We start from the raw sequence: 21,335 nt of genomic DNA, 5'->3' as shown, positions 1-21,335 counted from the left end.
ATTTACTTGTCTACAAAAATAGGTCAAATTAGGCCGCTATAGATCAATGCTTTTGTATGGATTTCTCAAAATTTACGGTCCGAAATAATCGAGTTGGTCGAAAATTTTTGAATTTTTTAAAGTTTAATTAATATTTTATGCCAACAAGCTGTTAAAAGTTTTCTTCATTGAAAGCACCTTCTAAAAGCTCTGTCTATATAAGTGTGGTTTTATGGTTTTAGGGCTACAAAATTTCATAATGAAAAAAAGAACACCCAAAAACAAAAATGGAAACAAAACAATTTGGCAAAGGTAAACAGAAAACATGTAAATACTTAAAGGAACAAGTTTTTGTTTTTCAAGGAAATACAACAAAAACATTTTATTCTTTGCTTCCGGCTGGTAAGCCAATTAGCGGCAAACTAATAATAAATTGAAATTTACGCATTTCAAACCTCAAGGGTATTAACCGACACTCTAGCATTGTTATTGTTGCTGAATGAGATGAATTGAATAGAAAATTGTACATGGTTGAATGGTGCAATATTTTGACAGAATGAGAGTGTGATAATTTTAACCATAAGGCAGAAAAACAAAACTTTTTTTCATAAATTTCATTTCAACGCAATTGTATTTCATGATTTAGGGTTTGAAGTTTGAAAACTACTACAATAATAAATAACCCAAAGGTATGAAAAAACTTAACCTCATTTAAGGGTTGATTAGACACGTCCATTTGCTATTGTAGTTTTACCTTTAATTTAATTTGGGTTTTCGTTTTCGTCTTTTTGGGAAAATAATCGTCGTAATTCAAAAGTTTAAATGTTTCTTATCGGTTGGTGTGTTTGGCTTTAGGAAGGAGTCTGTCGTCTCTCATTTAGATTTGTATGTTAATTATGCAAATTAACAAACATTTAATATTGTCATCACGTTTAAACTGTTTGTTTGTATTTTAATTTTCTCTGGTATTTTAATTTTCAGATGATGTCAACTTTCAACTTTGTTGCTGCTGTTTTAATTCCAAAACCAGGGTGGTATTTTTATATTATCTTTACTTTTGTTAATTTGTAATTGTCCTCTTAGCGAGCATTTGAAAATGTTAAATGTTTTCAAAAATATCACCAGAACTTTTCTGCTTTTTCGGGGGTTTTATTTGTCGTTGTCGTTGCTGTTGTTTGGTTATATGAATATATGGTTTTGCTATTTGAAACAATTATGTAAATTAGCTCTAATTCGTTTTAATTTAAGCGGATTACAATTTAATATTTTTCGTGTTTTTGTTTGTGTTCTTTTTTTATTATTATTTTATTTTCCTTGTACATACATATTTTTATTTGTTTATCTAATGTTCATGTTATATTTGTTTAATTCATTTACATGTTGTTTAACAATTTTACAATCATTTGTTTAGTATTAGCTAAATCCATGTTCTACATTTGGAATATTAAAATCTAGAAATGAAGGACATACAACAATTGTATAATATGTTATCGATTTAATTTGAATGATATTTCAGTGGGATGAGATTTGAGAAAAATTTAAACTAAATTGTATAAAAAACAAGTAGGAAATTATAGTCGGGCATGGCCGACCATATAATACCCAACACCATTAGTATATTTTTAAAATTTTTATTTTTTATAAAGAAACTTTTATGTTGAATATTACCATAATTCCATAATATTTAAGTAATTTATTGATAAAAAACTAAAATTTCAAAATGATTTGGGAAAAGGATATATTTTTAAATAACAGTAAGTTTTGTTGAGTTTAATTGCGATACAAATGGTTACAAGTCAATTTTAGACGTTTAAGACATTTTTTGAAGGGTGGTTTGTATGGGGGCTAGGGTCAAATAAGGGCCGATCCTTACGAAAATCTGCAGTGTAATTTGTACTTATATAAAACTTATTTGTGCCAATTTTTAGAGAGATAATAGAATATTTGACGTAATTATGGCATAAAAAGTTTAAATCGGGAGGTACGGTTGTATGGGGGCTAGGTAAAATAATGGACCATTTTCAATAAGCTTCGTCCCTGTGCCAAAAAACATGCTTGGCCAAATTTCATCAAATTATCTTGAAAATTGCGGCCTGTACCTTGCGCACAAGGTTTACATGGACAGACGGACTTAATCTTAATCGACTCCAAAAAGGATTCTGAATCGATCGGTATACTTAAAGGTGGGTATTGGACCAATATTTTTGTATGTTACAAACATCAGCACAAACGTATAATACCCTCCCCACTATAGTGGTGTAGGGTATAAAAAGTGAAGGTATGGATTTTTAATAGATAGAGAGCAGTTGAAAGAGATGTTTGATATTTTATACCAATATTTTATATTTATAATCACAATGGGAAATTTTGGTCGAAGATTTTACCTAGCCCATACATACAAAATTCACCCGCCGATATACAGTTAGATTAGGTTATCACAGGTAGGCTATTTTGGCTTTACTTGGGTCCATATTGATCCCTTCATCATCATTTTGACAACTCCTATAGAAATTGTTCAACGGAAGACCAATGCGTCTCCTAGTGGCCAGTTTTAATCGATATCAACCTACTTAATCGATATCAACCTACTTTGGGGACCAAGAAGACATTTGTGTGGATCCATCACAGCGCTCTAAATGTTGAGCACGTGTCCATTTGAGCCAGCATTTGTCCATTTGAAGAGGCAGTTTTCAGAGATCTGCCTCTTTATTGCAATTAGTGGAATACCGCGAAACTAGAACTGAACTAGAACTGAACTAGAACTGAACTAGAACTGAACTAGAACTGAACTAGAACTGAACTAGAACTGAAGTAGAACTGAACTAGAACTGAACTAGAACTGAACTGAAAACTGTGAGTTTTGACCGTAACTTCAAACGCTCCGGAAACTTTGAGGCACTAATTCATGATAGAATACCGCAGTTAAGCCGAAACACTTGTAGACATTTGCTATACACAGATAGCTACAATCTGTAAGATAAAACGGAACTGGGGAAAACCTTGAAATTGAAATATATACATCTTAAAGTTTTTCAACACATTTGTTTCGGTAGAAAAATTCACTTTGTAGATTTTGCATATAATAGCGATATTGCCTTAAACTTAATTTAAAAATATCTACCCAATTTTATATAAAAGAAAATGTAATCCTTATCAATAAATATTAAAGTCACTTGTTATGTTCTTAAATTCATACGAATTGATTATGATGATTTTTATGGATTTTAACCTAAAGCGATCAAAATTAATGCAACGAAAACAACACAAAAACAAATTATCTGATATACACACAAATACCACCCCCTCTATTAGTGGAATGACGTTACTGAGGAATTGCTTAAAATCCTGTTTTTTCCATTCTTTGTCCTGCGTCTGGTGAATTATTGCGTGTTGACGCATATGGTGACAATTTACGCTTTCTTTCATTCAATATTGCGTTAAATTGACAATTGCTCGATTTGTTGTTGCAAAGTTGGTAGCTGTGTGTAATGCAGCAGCAACAAAAAAGGACTGCTAATGCTCTTAGCTAGAAAAACACCAGCTTCATCCATAAAAATCATGAACATCATCATCATTGCTGCCGCCACCACCATTTATAGTTTGTTTACATTTGACATTCGTTGTTAGAAATGTTTGCATGTGTCTGGGTTCTTGTATCCTTGTAGATATAAGCAAAATTAAACATTAAACGTTTTATTTTCAACAGCCTTAATACTCATCACATTAAAGGCAATTAGCGCAGAAATTAGAGAAATCAAATTTTTCAATTGTTCAAAATTTTCCAACGATTAAATTGAAATCACAGATAAATTTCATACATTAATTTATTTTTGTTTATTCGTATTCGTATACATGAAGTCGTTCGTATGTGAATATTGTTTGTAATATTGCACAGTTTTTCGAGATTATAGTGTAATTGTACTGTGTTTGTTTCTGTGGGTTGTTTGGAGATTAGAATTTTTGTTGACATGAACAAAAATTTGAACAGATGGATTGTGTAAACATTTAAAAATTGGTATTATGCAGATATAATTGCGACAAATGATAAATTATAATAAGTAATATCTATAGACTCATAGCCATTTAATGTTATGCGAAGAAGTTTTTTTGGGGAAATTATAGAATTGTGTTCTCAATTACTGGACTAACATTTCACTATAATGTACATAAAAATGACTAGGACTAGACTAGAACTAATTGGAACATGATTAGGTCTAGACTAGGTCTGGAAGAGGACTAGACTAGGAGTAGGCTAGGCCAAGACTAGGACTAGACTGGAACTAACTGGAACATGATTAGGTCTAGACTAGGGCTGGATGAGGATAGACTAGGAGTAGGCTAGGACAAGACTAGGACTAGACTAGGACTAGTTTAGGACTAGACTAGGACTAGTTTAGGACTAGACTAGGACTAGACTTGGACTAGACATGGACTAGACTTGGACTAGACTTGGACTAGGACTAGACTAGACTAGGACTAGACTAGACTAGGACTAGACTAGGGACAGACTAGGAACAGACTAGGACTCTAGAACTAGACTACAACTAGATTAGAACTAGACTAGAACTAGACTAGAACAAGACTATAACTAGACTAGAACTAGACTAGAACTAGACTAGAACTAGACTAGAACTAGACTAGAACTAGACTAGAACTAGACTAGAACTAGACTAGAACTAGACTAGAACTAGACTAGAACTAGACTAGAACTAGACTAGAACTAGACTAGGACTAGACTAGAACTAGACTAGAACTAGACTAGAACTAGACTAGAACTAGACTAGAACTAGACTAGAACTAGACTAGAACTAGACTAGAACTAGACTAGAACTAGAACTAGACTAGAACTAGAACTAGACTAGAACTAGAACTAGACTAGAACTAGATTAAAACTGGACTATAACTAGACTATAACTAGACTAGAACTAGGCTAGAACTAGATTAGAACTAGACTAGAACTAGACCAGAACTAGGCTAAACTGGACAAATACAGGATTTAAAAAAGATTGGAACTAGACTTGGAATACCGTAGAAGCCAGACAACATTAACCACCCACCATATAAACTCTCAAAGTATATAAAATAATTCTCTTATATTCTACATAAATACCCAGCTAATAAAGAAATTATCACAATAATTATGAACACATGACACGATAATGAAAATGAGCCATAAAGGACTTTATAATTTATTCATATGTCACAAAATAAATTGCCACCGAATTGGAAATCTCAAAAACCAACAATAAATTTTATTTCGAATACAAAGAGATTACAACAAAAAAAATGTGATCATCTGTATTGACATAGAGATCAACACTTAAATGCAAATAAATTTCTAAAAATTCATAATTTTCATACAAATAAAGAAAATACTGAAAACAAATTAGGGTGGCAAAATTCTATTGTTAATGTATTTACAACTTACATCAGTTATGAACAAGATGTGTAAAAGTACTGCATATGTTTAGAAAAAAAAAAACAACAGACCAGAGAAGTAGAAGATAAATCCCCTAAATGTACGTATATATAGCATGTGTATGACGTATTTGAGCATTTAGTACCAAATGTTTGTTTAACCAAAGTGTAACAAACACAACATTAGCTGCGAAAGCAACAACAACAAGAATTGAAAAGGGAAACGAAATTCTTACCCTCTCATTATTAACAGCTATTAGAAACAGGATCATCAATTAATCCTGTTTCCTTATTATTGTTGTTTGTACATTTCCGTTTACTATTGGAATCGTGTGTTGAAAGTCGCGAATTTACGCGACAGCAACAGAGTACGTACGAGTGTTTAAACTCTATTCATTTCTAATTTGTAGGGTGTTTTCGTTTGACGCCCCTTTTATGGCTTAATTGTTTGATGACAATTTAACGCTTTGGTTTAAAATTGTCAAAGATTTATTAGTAGTATTTATAACTTGAATTTAATTTCTAACAGATGCGGCAAATAACATTTATCAACTGTATTGAGTTGCCGGTATCGGTGAGAGGGGCGACAAATTAATTCATCATTATATTTAGAAGGGATTAAAAATTTTAACTTGTTTTATTTTTCGCAAATAAAAAAGCAAGGATATATTTTTTGCTGAGGTAAATAAATTGTCATTATATTATTGGGTTACAACTGTGTAGAAACCACAAAGAACAATTCAATTTTGCCAAAAAAGTTATTTACAGAATAAACAATGAAAGTGTTTAATAAAAAATTAACCCTTTGTTTTGTAAAAAAAATAAATATTTAATTTTTTAGACCGACTCTCTTAACTTCAACGTCGCACAACCTGCAAGAATCCTGTGTGATACAGTTCCCTGTCAGAGTCTGACTGAACTATAACTGAACTAAAACTAACTTAAAACTGACCTAGAACTGAACTAAAACTGAACTAGAACTGAACTATAACTGAACTAAAACTAACTTAAAACTGACCTAGAACTGAACTAAAACTGAACTAGAACTGAACTAGAACTGAACTAGAACTGAACTAGAACTGAACTAGAACTGAACTAGAACTGAACTAGAACTGAACTAGAACTGAACTAGAACTGAACTAGAACTGAACTAGAACTGAACTAGAACTGAACTAGAACTGAACTAGAACTGAACTAGAACTGAACTAGAACTGAACTAGAACTGAACTAGAACTGAACTAGAACTGAACAAGAACTGAATAAGAACTTAACTAGAAGAGAAATAGAACTGAACTAGAATTGAATTTTATCAAATTACTACGTGAAACTAGGTGGACCCGTTTCCAATTTTAAGTTAAAAAACTTTTTTAACTGAGTATACATACATATTTGCACTTTATTCCATATTAGTTTTAAATACAATTATAACAGTTATAGAAATTTAGTCATATTGATATTCCAATGGCATCAGTTAACTTTTATTTTAATAAACTTCCTTTGACGTCAAAATTGGTCTGTTGATTACCGGAATTACCACCTCCATGTATGCCATTCTGTAATTATACATTTATTTTCTTTTGAAATATCTACTAAATCACCATCTAACTTACATTGCCGGGATTACAGGAGACGGCAGCAATAATGCAAGCCACGACAAATGCTATTTGTTGTACTTTCATGTTTGCTTAACGTGAAACGATTGAATGATAATTCAGTGGCATTTAGTTTGGACTTATATAGGGAATTTTAAACGCTTATATTTCAGAGAATATATATATAATTAGAGGTATATGTATGTTTGTATTTTTTAATATATTAATAATAAAAGCCACTGAGTATTAATATTTTACTTTTTATTGTTGATTAAACAATTATTTATTTTAATTTTCTTGTGCCAATAATAAGATTCTTCTTGATACACTTTCTTTCTATTGAAAACTGTTATTTTAGTGTTTATTTCTTCAAAATATGCTTACATCTTTTATTATACCAGTTCCAGGAAATATTAATGGTATTTTCAGCATTATTATAAAACAGCTAAGTAAAACGAAAAACGTAAATTCTATGTAAGCGTTTAAAGTGTCTACTCCCAGTTAGTCTTTCATATATGGAAAATGTTTTTAACGGCAGGTTTTAAGTGACTTTCAAAGAGAAATTACATCATGCATTTAATATTACGCCATATAGCTAGATGTCAGTCAATAGATCAAAAATAAGAAACAGCTAATAAAGGAAACGTAAAACATTCACCTGTAATCTGCGGCGTCATGAAATAACTCCCCACGAAATAACACCCCAAAACAAAAATGAAATAAGTCCTCAAATTAAAAATGAAAAAAAGCCCCAATGAAATGAAATAACTTCCGAAATTAAAATGAAATAACACCCCATTTTTGGGGATTTATTTCATACGAAACAAATCCGTAATTTTAAAATGAAATAAGTTCCCATTTAAAAATAACGAATTATGGAACAAGTCGGTTTTAGTGACATTTCTAAAAAAAGTAAGTCACTCATATTTTGGGGAGGACTTCAATGTTTAATACATTTCAGTTTAATCGCTTAATAAAAATTCGCTTAATAGCCGGCCTGCGGCCGGGCGCAAGGATTTTCTAGTCTATGGTATGACCAACAACGGCTTCGCTTAATAAATATTTCCTAAATAGTCGGCCTACGGCCGGACGCAAGGACTTACCTCTCTATGATATGACCAACACCGGCTTCTCTTAGTAAAAATTTCCTATATAGCCGGCCTATGGCTGAACACTCTTGATACAGGGAGAGTGTATTCTTAGAGGATAAAACTCTTGCGCCCGGCCGAAGGCCGGCTATCAGGCATATATTATTTTATTTCGTGTGATAAAAAGTAATATAATGAAATAACTCCCCAAAAATATTTTTAGGAATTTATTTCACTTTTGAATTTTGAGGAATTATTTCATAATGAAATAACTCCCCATTTCAAATGTGAAATAATGCTCCAAAAAAACGAATTAAATCCCCAAATTTCGTTGTTTTTGCTTTCTGAACAAATTTTTAGGGAGTTATTTCATTTTTGTTTTAGGGAGTTATTTCATGACGCCGTAGTCTGCAATCCGGATCCTTGGACAATAACTTGTCTCTCTCTAGGTCAATGGAAGAAACAATATTATCCTCTGAGTGAGATTGATCATCCTGTACTATATTTCGGTATATGCAGAAAGGTGATGTGTCATAATGTCCATTGACATTACAACACACTTTATAAAGTCATATTGTCCATGGACATTATAAGTGTATAAGCAAAATGACTTAAAAGGATTTAAAAGAATCTATTTATAAATAATGCCTAATTTAGCTAAGAGGGTATTCAAAATACCCAGGAATGCAACATACCCAAACCTAGAAGCAATTCCTTTCGGGATAAAAGTTTCCCTTTCCTAAATTTTAAACAAATTGTCCAATACATTTATGTTTTAAAGTAATCACCATGGTTATTATGACACTTTTAGGAATTGTCAAAACGTCTATGTACAATATAAGCCTTGGACGATTCTGCCATTGGACATAATTGTTTAGAGAGAATTTTGAATACTAGGGGAAATCAATTTTCTTTTTGGTGATAAGTTTTCTAGAACTTCTAAAATACTTAGTTTTCTAAGCTCTGTCGCAGACTACTCTTTTGCTATCATGACAGGACGCTTGGTATTATTGATATCAAGTATGTATAGTCGGGCGTAGCCGATTATATGCTACCCTACACCAGTCAGTATGTATGTATGTATGTATGTATGTATGTATGTATGTATGTATGTATGTATGTATGTATGTATGTATGTATGTATGTATGTTAAAAATGAGGATTATTTAAAAAATAAAGCATTTGGTTTATTTTTCAACTTTATTTCGGAATATTTTTACTTCTTTTTCGCCAAAAAAATAGATTTTTTACAAGAGGGCTCAAAGGGGAGTAGGGCAAAATATGACCCTATCCTTAATAAATGTTCGTGTTCGTTAAGTCTATATCAATATTATTTATGTAGAATTTAATAGTTTTTAGTGTTTTTAAGTGAATTTTGACCTTTAAGTCATTTTCTGAAGGGGAGTTTGTATGGGGTCATGAAGCCCGATCATTAGAAAAATCGGTAGTGTCATTTAAAGTTCTATAAAACTAAGTTTTGTCGACTTTTGTTACCATAATAGATCATTTAAATTAATTATAAGCCCAAAAGCCCTATTTGGGGGTATGGTTGTATGGGGGCTAGTCGAAATAATGGACCGGTTTTAACTATTTTCAATTGGCTTCGTCATTGAAGCCAAAAGAAGCGTGTGTGCCAATTATCTTGAAAATTGCGGCCTGTAGCTTGCGCACAAGGTTTACATGGACAGCCAGCGAGCCTGACGGACGGAAGGACGGACGGACATAGCTTAATCGATTCAGAAAATGATTCTAAGCCGATTGGTATACTTTAAGGTAGGTGTAGGACGAATATTTTTGTATGTTACAAACATCAGCACAATATACCCTCCCCACTAATGTGGTGTAGGGTATAAAAAGTAATATAAATCAAAATGGTATTTTGTTTATAATTTTTACCCATTGGGTTATTCGTCTTCAACGTTCTCATCATAAACGTGGGAACACACGTTTAAGATAAACGACCAAGGTAACACGATAGCGGAGACAGTCGCCATTTTACTACATACTTCGTAGAACTGCGATTGCCGCTCATTAGACTGACAACTTAGGGACAATTGACTCTTACCTATGACATAACTAATAAAGGAATTAAGTAGCAATATAATTGATTCCCAAGAACCTACATATTTGGACTTTACAATCCATTGGCTACTTTTTGGTTGTCCCTTTGTTGGCTATAGAGTAACGATTGACTTCCTTGTGGTAGTTTTAGTGGTTAGTTCGGGATTATACCGCCGAACAATTAGATTGCCTTCCATAGAAGTTGTAGAAGTGTATTCTTCACATCATAAATTTAAATAGATATAAAATACAAATAATGATTTACAACTTTAGGTTAGTTTGATAGGAGGATGTATACTACATGAAATCCGAAGAAATACACCTAGGCCACAATCGGGCTTGTTGTGCGCTCCTTGTCATGACAAAAAAAATGGTTCTATCCACTGTTTCATTATTCCAAGAGGTCTTATGTGATTCTCTTACTCATATTTTTAGTTCAGCTTTTGTTGCGTCGAATGGTTTTGCGTTTGTCAGGTTAACTGCCTCGAGCTCCCTTCCCTTTAAAACTATTACATTCGATCTTTCGTTACCGACTACTCCCGAATGGGATAGTACCCATATGAAGTGAACCTTACCTCTGGGAGAGTATTCAGTTAAAGCTTTCTTACAAACCAATACGTTCTTAGAATTAGTTCTATCTCTGATATCGCCCTAATTACCGTCTGGCTGTCGGTAAATATATTAAGCGATGTGGCCGCCATATTTATTCTAACACTTCTGTCTGGAAGCTTGTGTTATGATTTGGTAAACGGTGGTATATTTCTGCATCTGGATCTTCAATATAGAACGCCAGCCCATCTTTACTTTTAAGTATGGAGTACCCAATAAATAGGACAAATATCTGATACCCACTACTCAAAACCTTAACAGCGCAATAAAAAAACTTTCTTCACTGAATATATTTGAACTTTATTTCATCTTTATTTATTTTATTTATTACAATTGATTTATAGAAATAAGACCCATTAAGAAAATGAAAATCTTATAAGATGTACCTTAGCTTCATCTAACGTTTAATGGAATAAAGTTCCTTTAGCGTTAAAATTGGTCTGCTTATTTCCTTGATTGCTATTTCCCTTTATAACATTCTGTAATTATAAAAATATGTAAATCAATTTTATTTCATTAAAAATAATTTGTTAAATCTCGATTTAACTTACATGTCCTGGATTACAGGAGACGGCAGCAATAATGCAAGTCACGACAAATGCTACTTGTAATACTTTCATGTTTGCGCTTAACGGTAAACAATTGAATGATATCTCAATGGCTGAATGTTTGGACTTATATAGCTAGTTTTCAAACGCTTAAATTTCCGAGGAAATTTATTATTGGAGTAATATATTTGAGTTGTTTAAGATATGAATAATAAAAACCACTGATTGTTAATATTTTAGTTTTTATTGGTTATTAAGCAATTATTAAGCAAATTCAACTTAATTTGACTAATATATTTCTGTTTTAAACATCTAATTACTTCTAGAACCAACAATGTGGTATTTCTTTGGAAAAAAAGAACAACTAGGTAATGACTTTTAAGTGTAATTACAAACCTAACAATACACCTTTCAATGACAACTATATACATATATGTAAGATTACATAGAAGTAGTTTAATAAGGTCTGACTAATAATGTGTTATATAAATATTTTCTAATTCATTTGTCATCTTAAACTATGGAGCTATGGAAGATCTATGCATTCACACAGAGAAAAACATGGTTCGACATGGTTACTAAAACTAAACTTGTTCCCTGTAACAATATATTGTTATCATGTAATTGTTATTTTATCATTCGCTGAAACATTCGAAAAACATACATGTTATGTTGTAATATATTACATAACCATTGTATGTTATGTTATTATAAATAACCTTTATATGTTATGTTGTTTTATGTCTGCTGGTACAACAACAAAAAACTTTGGAAATACACCGCACACATATTATTATACCCTACATCACTTTGGTGGGGAGTATATATTGGGTTTGTACTGATGTTTGTAACACACAATAATATTGGTCCTATACCCACCTTAAAGTATACCAATCGGCTCAGAATCATTTTCTGAGTCGATTTAGCTATGTCTGTCTGGACATAATATTCTATTCCCTCAGTGACCAAGCCTATTGAAAATTGTTTAGATCGATCCATTATTTCACCTGGCCTGCATACAACTGTACAACTTGTAAACATTGTAATCAAACTACAGGTCGCAATTTTGGAAATAATTCAATGAAATTTGGCACATGATCTTCTATTGTAGACGAGACCTATTGAAAATGGATAACATCGATCCATTATTTTACAATACAACTGAACCCCCGAATAGAGCTTGTAAATCAAACTACATGTCGCAATTTTGAAGAAAATTCAATAAAATTTGGCACATGATCTTTTATGGTACTGTGGACAATTCCTATTGAAAATAGTTAACATCGGTCCATTATTTCAACTAGGCTCTATACAACTGAACCCCCGAAATAGGGCTTTTAAGTTCATAATTACTTTTAATATACTCGTATCTCAGTAAAAAGCTGCAAAACCAAGATCTATATTAGACTTGATGACCCTGATGAACTTTATAATTATAGGGCCTCATTTGACCGTAGCCCCTAAAAAAAGCCCCCATCAAAATTTTACATAAATATCCACAGTTTTATTAAACAATAAATGGCTGAAGTATATCTGAGACAAGGTAAAATTCAACTATGTGATTTATTATGAAAACCAAATCACATTATATTCGTATACTGGTGTAGGGTATTATATGGTCGGCCTCGACAATAACCTCTTATTTGTTTTTTTTTGTGTCGTTTTACGCGACAACAAAATAAGTTGTAATAATTCTCATTTAGTTTATAGTATTAAATGTATAAGTATATAGTCATTGTATTTAATCATAATATGATATTTTAAAATTGTTACAATAACCATAATATGTTCAGAATACAATCATAATTTTAACTGTAATATGTTGCTCTTTGAACATGGTTTTGTTTTTTCTCTGCGTGTTGACTACTTTTTGTAATTACTTGTAAGCGTTTGTTGTAAGTACTTGTCACCAATGACATCACCATGTCAAAAAATAATTACTGAAAATGCTATTGTGTAAGTTAATTTTTAGCATTCTAATCCCTTAAATGTTGATGGAAGTTTTTACTGGGTATTTCTTTAACACATTTTTACACACTTCCAATTGATTTATTCCTAAACACCTTTCATTCAATTTTCATCATTAGCTAATTAAATATTCCACAATTTGGTAGCAGATATAATCAAGAGGCATTATTCTGTTTTTATCCAAAATTGAATTATAATCAAATTGATAAAAGAAAGAAGAAAAAAAAAACAATAATAAATGAACTAAAAATACCAACTGAACCTTTACACTTGCAAACAACAACAATAATAATAATAATAATATTATTAATAATTATAACAACAATAATAATGACAACAACTACTACGTACAATAAAATAATCAAATATCGTTGGTGATAAAACAATAAAAAGAGAAAGAAGAACTATTTATGGACCTTAAATGAGTGTTTAAATGGATGGATATCATTTGGTTGAAATAAAATCAACAATAACACCAATAGCAACAACAACAACAACTGTAATAATAACAAAAAAACCAATAACAATAATAACAATTAAAGAAACATAAGAACGTTGTTCACACTAAACAACAAAACATTTGTTCACTCACTCACTCACTCATTCCGCGATAAAAAACCACTTAAACACGTAATGTGGATAAATGAATAATAGAACTGAATTATAGAATAAATAAAGACGTATGTTTGAATCCATGAAGGATTGTATGTCTAAAAGTAACTAAATGCAACAAATTTCAAGTGTCATTATTATTTAACTGATGTTTTGTTAGATTTCAAATGATGAGATAAAGTGATGATGAGGAAATGTCAAAAGTGGTAAAACGTGTATGACAACAATAGAAGTACTTAGCACATAAATAATCAAAATAAGGACCTATTTCTTAGCGAGATCGTCAGACAATTGGTCTGACAAATAACAACTGCGGATGTTAGAAAATTCTAAGAGGAAAAGAAAGGGTAGTTTATAAAAGGGTGTTAATTGTATCAGTAACAACTCGGGAACTTTTCAATGACTACTACATATCGTCTACATTACTTTTAAAGGTTTATGGCTTATTTATAGTCCTATATGTAACAACTACTAAAATGGCATTCAGACGATCACACTTTACGTACGACAAGTCTAATGAAAAAGTAAAATGAAATTCCATCCGTATATCATAAAAGAGAATAAAAGTCGTATGATTTATATATTTTGTGTTTACACGATTGGTATAAAACAATAAAAAAAGTCAGATGGAAACAGCTGTTTTACTTTTTTATATGTGTTTACATAAAAATACATCCCTGATCTAATGCGACCTGCTTGTTTTTTGAATGATTTCAAAAAATAAGGAGAACCATACGACTGTCAAATTTTTCATCTGTATTCTCTCTCAATGTGTGATGGTTTCATTACATATTGCGTTTAGACGATCCCATCCGTGCTCTTCTACACAAACTTTTGACAGATCATATTACTTGTGTGATCGTGTAAAGCCGACTTAAGAATGTAAGAAAATTATTATTTAATACACGATACCCAAATACTACAGCGAATTAACGAAAACGAGAGTAAGATTCGCATTCAATATCTGCAATTTGTTTGTGCGTAAAAGAGTCAATATTTTTAACTCACTATTTGTAATGACTTATTTAATTACTTATTTAAAAAAAAGAAATTAAAAATCTCTCCTTTCTGACAAAAGTTTCAAGTGAATCATTGTTATCAGACGGTCCTTTCTGACAAGAGTTTCACAGTTAGGATATCTTGTGAATCATTGTTATCAGACGACAATACTCTTGAAATATACACCGATAGATCCACGTGGGTAATGATTTCTTTATTTCCATTTTTATGCTTCATGGCAGCGATATGGCGAAATATTTTTTGTTTCGAACTGAATTGTAAACTGGATGCAGCGGTAAACTAGATGAAAATATCTGAACTTGTTCAGACACTAACCCTGATATAAAATCTTTATTTATCTTAACGAGTTGGCGAACAATTCGTGTCTGGTCAGTCAAATGTACGTGGACATATTAAAGCGTATGAACGCCATAAACTTATATAAGCGCATGTTAGAAGACTGAATTTTCTATATAATGATTACTGTTCGAGCTGTCACAACGTAAACGAGCAAAAGGAAACTATTTAACACTTTCTTAATCTCTACCTTGTTTTGACCAACATTATGAATGAGTTTCTGGGCAGTTCATTACTGTTTGTAATCTAAACTCGTTTATTCATGCCTCTGGTTGGTCCGTAACATTCCAAAGGTGGATCTGGGTAGGATCCGTTTCAAAGTATCACAATAGTGGACTGAAGAAAACCGGCAACTGCCCCATCAACTTAACCTAGATTCAATGTGCCCATTGAACTAAAACTTTATATTTCAAAAGAAATATTATAAAATCCTAACTCCTTGATAAATGTTTTTATTTGCATCATTCAATTCAGAGATTCGGCAAATCATTATAAAAATTATGTTGGTGATATGTAAGACCCTGTGTCCGTTAAATAGTCCCTTTAGTATTTTAATGTCTTTCTAGTTGTGCGACAATAAGTTTTGACACTATATTACACCTAATTTTGAAACACCCTTTTTAAAACCCACAAATTTTCTGCAGCTTTATTAACGAATGATAAATCGTCTTCGTATTGTGATGTATATTCCTATAAAGCATCTAATGCTCTTGTGATCTCTTTATTGTTGCTGTTGTTAGAAAATTAAAGGCTAATAAAAATCATCACCAAATCCTTTTCAATTATTTTGACGAGTGCGAATGTCATATGAAAATATTTATTCGCAAACACTTTGTCTCTATTGTTATATATATTTTTTATTTTTGTAGCAATAACAAAAGAATTGAGGAATAAGTGTCTGAATTGTTGCATGAAATGTATTTCAAATTATGATTTCAAGTGCTTTTTGTTAACACAACTGGTTGCTTCTTTAAATGTGGTTTTGTGCAATTGTATGTGAATAAAATTATCAATTAATGAAAGGGAAAATCTTTATTTTTAAAATACATCTGGTTAATTTGTTTAGACATTTAAAAAAAGTGATTCTTTTGTCTAAATGCCAAGAGAAAATGCAGAAAAGCTGAAAAAATTCCTTTACAATTCAAAATGATAAAAGAATTGTATATCGATCGAACTATTTTTAAATTTCGTCGGTCTGTGTTTTTTGTAGCACTGTCTTGATTTACAGTTTTATCGATACTAAAATCCTTATAATTCCCGATACCAGTAGTGGACCACACAAAAAACTACAGGCCGAATCCGTTCTTGGGCTATATTCCCGATATCCCTCAGGATATTTGAAATTTGTGTGATTGCATTCCGGGCAATAAGTGGTGCTAAGAGCACATATCATGTGCAGTGATTCTAAATTGGTGGTGTATTGTGTTCTCGGCCTTTCTTTGGATGATTTGATCATGAGATAAGTAATATAATCTGGTAAAAGAAAACCGGTTGCCCTCATGGCAGAGTTACGGACTTTGTATTGTCCCGCTTATTGGAGAGATCCCTTCGAAATGCACGGTGATACAAGAGATAACCCAGAGAGTTGAAATTGAGTACACTCTCTTTTTTTGGCCAAAGGTCAAAGCCTATTGAAAATGGATAAAATCGGTCCATTATTTCGCCTAGCCCCCATACAACCGTACCCTCCGAATAGGGCCTTTGGGCAATTCTTAGTTTTATAGATTTTTTAATGACATTACCGATTTTTGTAATGATCGGCCTTATTTGACCCTAATCCCCCTACAAACTCCCTTCAGAAAATGACAGAAAACACTTTTAAATTCTACATAAATAACTTTGAAGTAGATATGAATACCTCTACCAACATTTATAAGTATAGGCCAATATTTTCCCTCCCATATTGGCCCTCTTGTAAAAATCTTATCTTTGCCTTATTTGTTAAATTCGTAATTCGGTGGTCAATCTATTTGCATGATTTTGCAACTCAAAAGTTACGCAATAGATCAGCAAAGATCAATAGTTTATATAGCTCGATTTCTTGAGCAATGTACTGTACATGGACCGTAAGACATACAAAGCGGCGGTTGTGAGTTGCCTAACAGATTTAAAAGCACCACCGTAAAAATGGCCATCATGGAAGGTGTCCACGCAAATCACTTCTTCCATTACTTCCACTACTAAAATAGGAAATTTTAAATGTTGATGCGCTTTAGATCATTATTATACAAAAAATTGTTTTTCAAACAAACCTATATTTTATATTTTTGGCCCACTTTGCGTTATTGTGATTTATCGCAAAGTTTAAAAATATATAAAAATCTCATACACTTATTTCATGCCTAACCGCAAACACATTAAGTTTCTTTGATATCTCCAGTATAAATATCAGTATTGAATTCATTATTTAAAACATATAAACCGATAAATATATAGTCAACACATCTCTCGTTTTAACATGAAAGTATTTCAAATAATTTTTGCAATTTCTTGCATTATTGCCTTTGCCATGGCATCACCTGGTAATGTAAGTTTCGTAATAAGTATTTAAATAAGTTTTGAATAATTTCAATAATTTGTTATTTCGCAGAATGTTATTAAAGGACATAATAATGGAAATAATAAACAAATTAACGGTGATGCTCATGCTAGTTTGTTCGGTTAAATTTATGTGAAAAGAAAAGCCCTAAAAAATGTTAAAAGTAAAGTTGGAGCAATAAATTGCTTATGATTTTAAATAAAGTTCTCTAATTGACGTTTCCATGTGATGTTAGAAATTGTAGGTATCGTAATAACGACAATCGAAAAAATAGTATTGATTCAGTGTTATTAGTCAATGTATTATTGGTAACGCATTTTGCTAATAATTATTAGATTAGGGAGCACTACAAACATAATGCACGGGATTGCTAGTGTCACGCCAATTCCTAAAAAGGGAGAGGCCAATAACCCTGAAAATTATCGCATAATTGCAATTAGTTTCGCACTTTTCAAAGTTATGGAAAGTATTATTAATTTCCATCTTTTCAAATATCTAGAGACCAAGAATTTACTTAACGACCGATAGTGTGGCTTTCGTAGAGGTCGCTCCACGGGAGAACTTCTGGCCTTCCTTTCAGAGAAATGGTATAATTTTATTCATCATTTTGGCGAAAGTAAAGTGGGGGCTTCAGATATTTCGAAGGCGTTTCATAGAGTGTGGAATGGTGCACTTGTATCAATGGCTGTATGGCTTTCGTAGAGCTCGCTCTACGGGAGAGCTTCTCGCCTTCCTGTTAAAGAAATGGTATCATTTTATTCATCATTTTGACAAAAGTAAAGCGATGGTTCTAGACATTTCGAAGGTGTTTGATAGACTGTATCACGGCGCATTTGTATCAAAACTTTTTGCATTTGGTGTTGGTAATAACTTCACTCGATTTATTTCGAAATTTCTTAGTGATCGCTTTATAAGAATTGTTATATATGGGATCTTATCAAACGAGTTCAAGATTAATTCAGGGGTACCACAAGGCTCCGTTCTTTCTCCTACCCCATTTCTTATCTTCATAAATGATCTTCTATGTCAAACTTCCATCTCTATCTACTCTTTTGCCGATGGCAGCAATAGCTGACATTGGGGCAATGAGGCGCAATATGAATGAATCGCTTAATCACGACTTGATAAAAATCTTTGAATAGAGTCGTATAAACAGAGTCGACGTATGGCAGATAATATTAGTCCATCTAAATTTATGAGTGGTGTAAATATTAAGGAATCAGAAACTCTTGATGTTCTGGCCATGGAAATACAATGCGATGTCCGTTGAACTAAACACGTTTTCCAACTGTCGAATGAAGCATTCAAGTGTCTCGTTTTTTTTGAAATGGTGTAAGACATACTTCACTTAATCTGATCTTCTTATTATTTACAACACTCGAAAATGGAATACAACTCACACGTATGGGCCGGAGCTACGAAGTTTTTTTTGGAGGTACTCGGCCGCGTACAAGAGAGGGCAAAGGTACTTATCGGTGACAGTAGGGTATCATACTCTATTGATACACCGTCGGTGTATTTCACTGTTCTATTGAGGTGATGTGTCATAATGTCCATAGACCTTATGACACACTAAATTGAGTCATAATGTCCATAGACATAATTAAAATTTCTATAGTGTCACAACGTCCAAGAGCAATGCGACAGAAAATCCATGGATTTCAAAAAGTCTATTTCTCAAAAAGGCTTATTTTAGCGAAGCCATTATTCGAAATTCCCCAGAGTTTAAAAGAAAGACCGGCTATCCAGACACTTTTTAAAAGGAATCCAAAATGCAACATAGAATTCTTTTCGGGATAAGTGAAATTAGGAAACTCGTTCCCGATAGATGTATTACTGTCCACGAATATATTATTGGTTTATGTTTGGAGATCAAATACTTTGATTATTTCCAGAAAGTGATGCATCGAAGTAAATTTCCCATTCAGAAGCCCTTACAGTTAAATATCTTCAGCTCAATCTTCTTTTGCTGGTATTGAGGTTCAGAAGGTTCTGTGAAACAATGGTGCAAGTAGTACAGTTTTTGTCGAATAATTTCATAAGGATATGATCTAAAATACATCTAATATAAATTAATATGTGTAGCAAACGTACCTACAGAAATGGCCTAACGAGTTTTTAGATCCTGTATTAGCTAGATCTCCCCATCAGTGAAGTTTCGATAAAAATAACAAATATGTTTTTATTTCTTGTCCCCTAAATATGTAGTAAGAATAAAGAGAGTAGAATTTGTGGATGTTTGACATAAAACTTCATGACATAAAACATTTCCATAACATCAACATATATTCTATTGACACGTCATCATTCGGGAAATGTTATCAAGTTGTGATCGAACGACTAAAGGTCTTGACATAAAAATAAACGCAAAAGTAAGAATACCAGATAACGAAGGTCGTTTATGTAAATAATTTAAGCGGTAAAGGGATGAAAGGCAATCTTGGACCCATCTATAAAAACAGTATAGCGTGATCTCTGATGAAGTTTGAAAGCAATCGAGAGACAAATTTCATCTATACCAAATGCAATTAGACTTAATATAAGTGTAGCATGATACATTCTATCAAATACCTCTAAAATATTTAGAGACACCAATTCACATTCGCAAAAATGTTGAATTTTTTTCCCGTAAAGCCAACTAAACGAGAGTCATAGTGGCAATGATTAAATAATTAACTGATCTTTAAATATTTGTCAAGATGGATGTTAACGATACTTTCCATAGTAGTAGATAATTTCAAGGTATTAGATCTCTCTTTTTAAGAATTGGCATTACACTACAATACAGTATATTTGGCGAAGTAGTATATAATGCTGAAAAAATACACAAAATCCTTTTAACTACTCGTGCCGTTCAAGGTCGTGTAGAATTTCTCATCTCTTTCTTGCAAGTATTTCATGTGAGTATCTCAGTTAAAAAGGAAACTTTATCTACCGGGCCAGTGAATATTAGTTTGTCCTTGAAAAGTGTCGGGTTTGAAAAACAAGCGTTTATTGGTACAGTAGCAATGAACGTGGCACACAAAGACCTCGCCTTTTCGCTAGGCCTATCAGTTTGGTACGTATCCTCTGCTCTTCTCTTCCATGTTGGTTTAGAAACTATGTTTCCAGTTGAATCTCTAATGGAATTCCTTAAGCTCTGCCTAAGCGAGATGTTTTTAGCGAAGTTCAGGGAGTGAAAAAGTAGCGTGGATGGTGCTGAGTTCACACGTATTAAGAAGTTGGTTCTGCGAATAATTTAACGTTTATAAGAACTTAAGTTGTATAGCTTAATTGGAGAAGACAAGAGAAGCTGTAAAGCATTGTGAACATTTAGGTCTGCATTATGAAAGATCTGGATTTCGTAAAAGAAGAAAACATTCGGCCGATAAAGATAAACGTGAGTTATTACAAAGAAGAAATAAAAATATCGGGAGACCGGGAAAATTTTATATTCCTTATGAATTGTGTTCCTGTTAATGATTACTGTTAAGTCCGATAACAGAACTTTAAACACCAGCTGCATTGAAATAAAAAAATCTAAAAATATATTTTTTTAATAAAATTATTATTATTTTATTCATAT

General features: G+C 32.2%; 1 long non-coding RNA gene across 1 annotated transcript; it reads left to right on the top strand.

The window, feature by feature from the left end:
* The first annotated feature begins 17,620 nt into the window (after positions 1-17,620).
* LOC124420388 lies at positions 17,621-17,990 on the top strand. Its single transcript, XR_006941165.1, has 2 exons — positions 17,621-17,758; positions 17,822-17,990. It is a non-coding gene; the product is annotated as an uncharacterized LOC124420388 (long non-coding RNA).
* Positions 17,991-21,335: the final 3,345 nt, after the last annotated feature.

Source organism: Lucilia cuprina, chromosome 5 (assembly GCF_022045245.1).
Source record: "Lucilia cuprina isolate Lc7/37 chromosome 5, ASM2204524v1, whole genome shotgun sequence".
In the NCBI taxonomy this organism is placed as follows: domain Eukaryota; kingdom Metazoa; phylum Arthropoda; class Insecta; order Diptera; family Calliphoridae; genus Lucilia; species Lucilia cuprina.
This window is presented reverse-complemented; position numbering and strand designations above follow the sequence as displayed.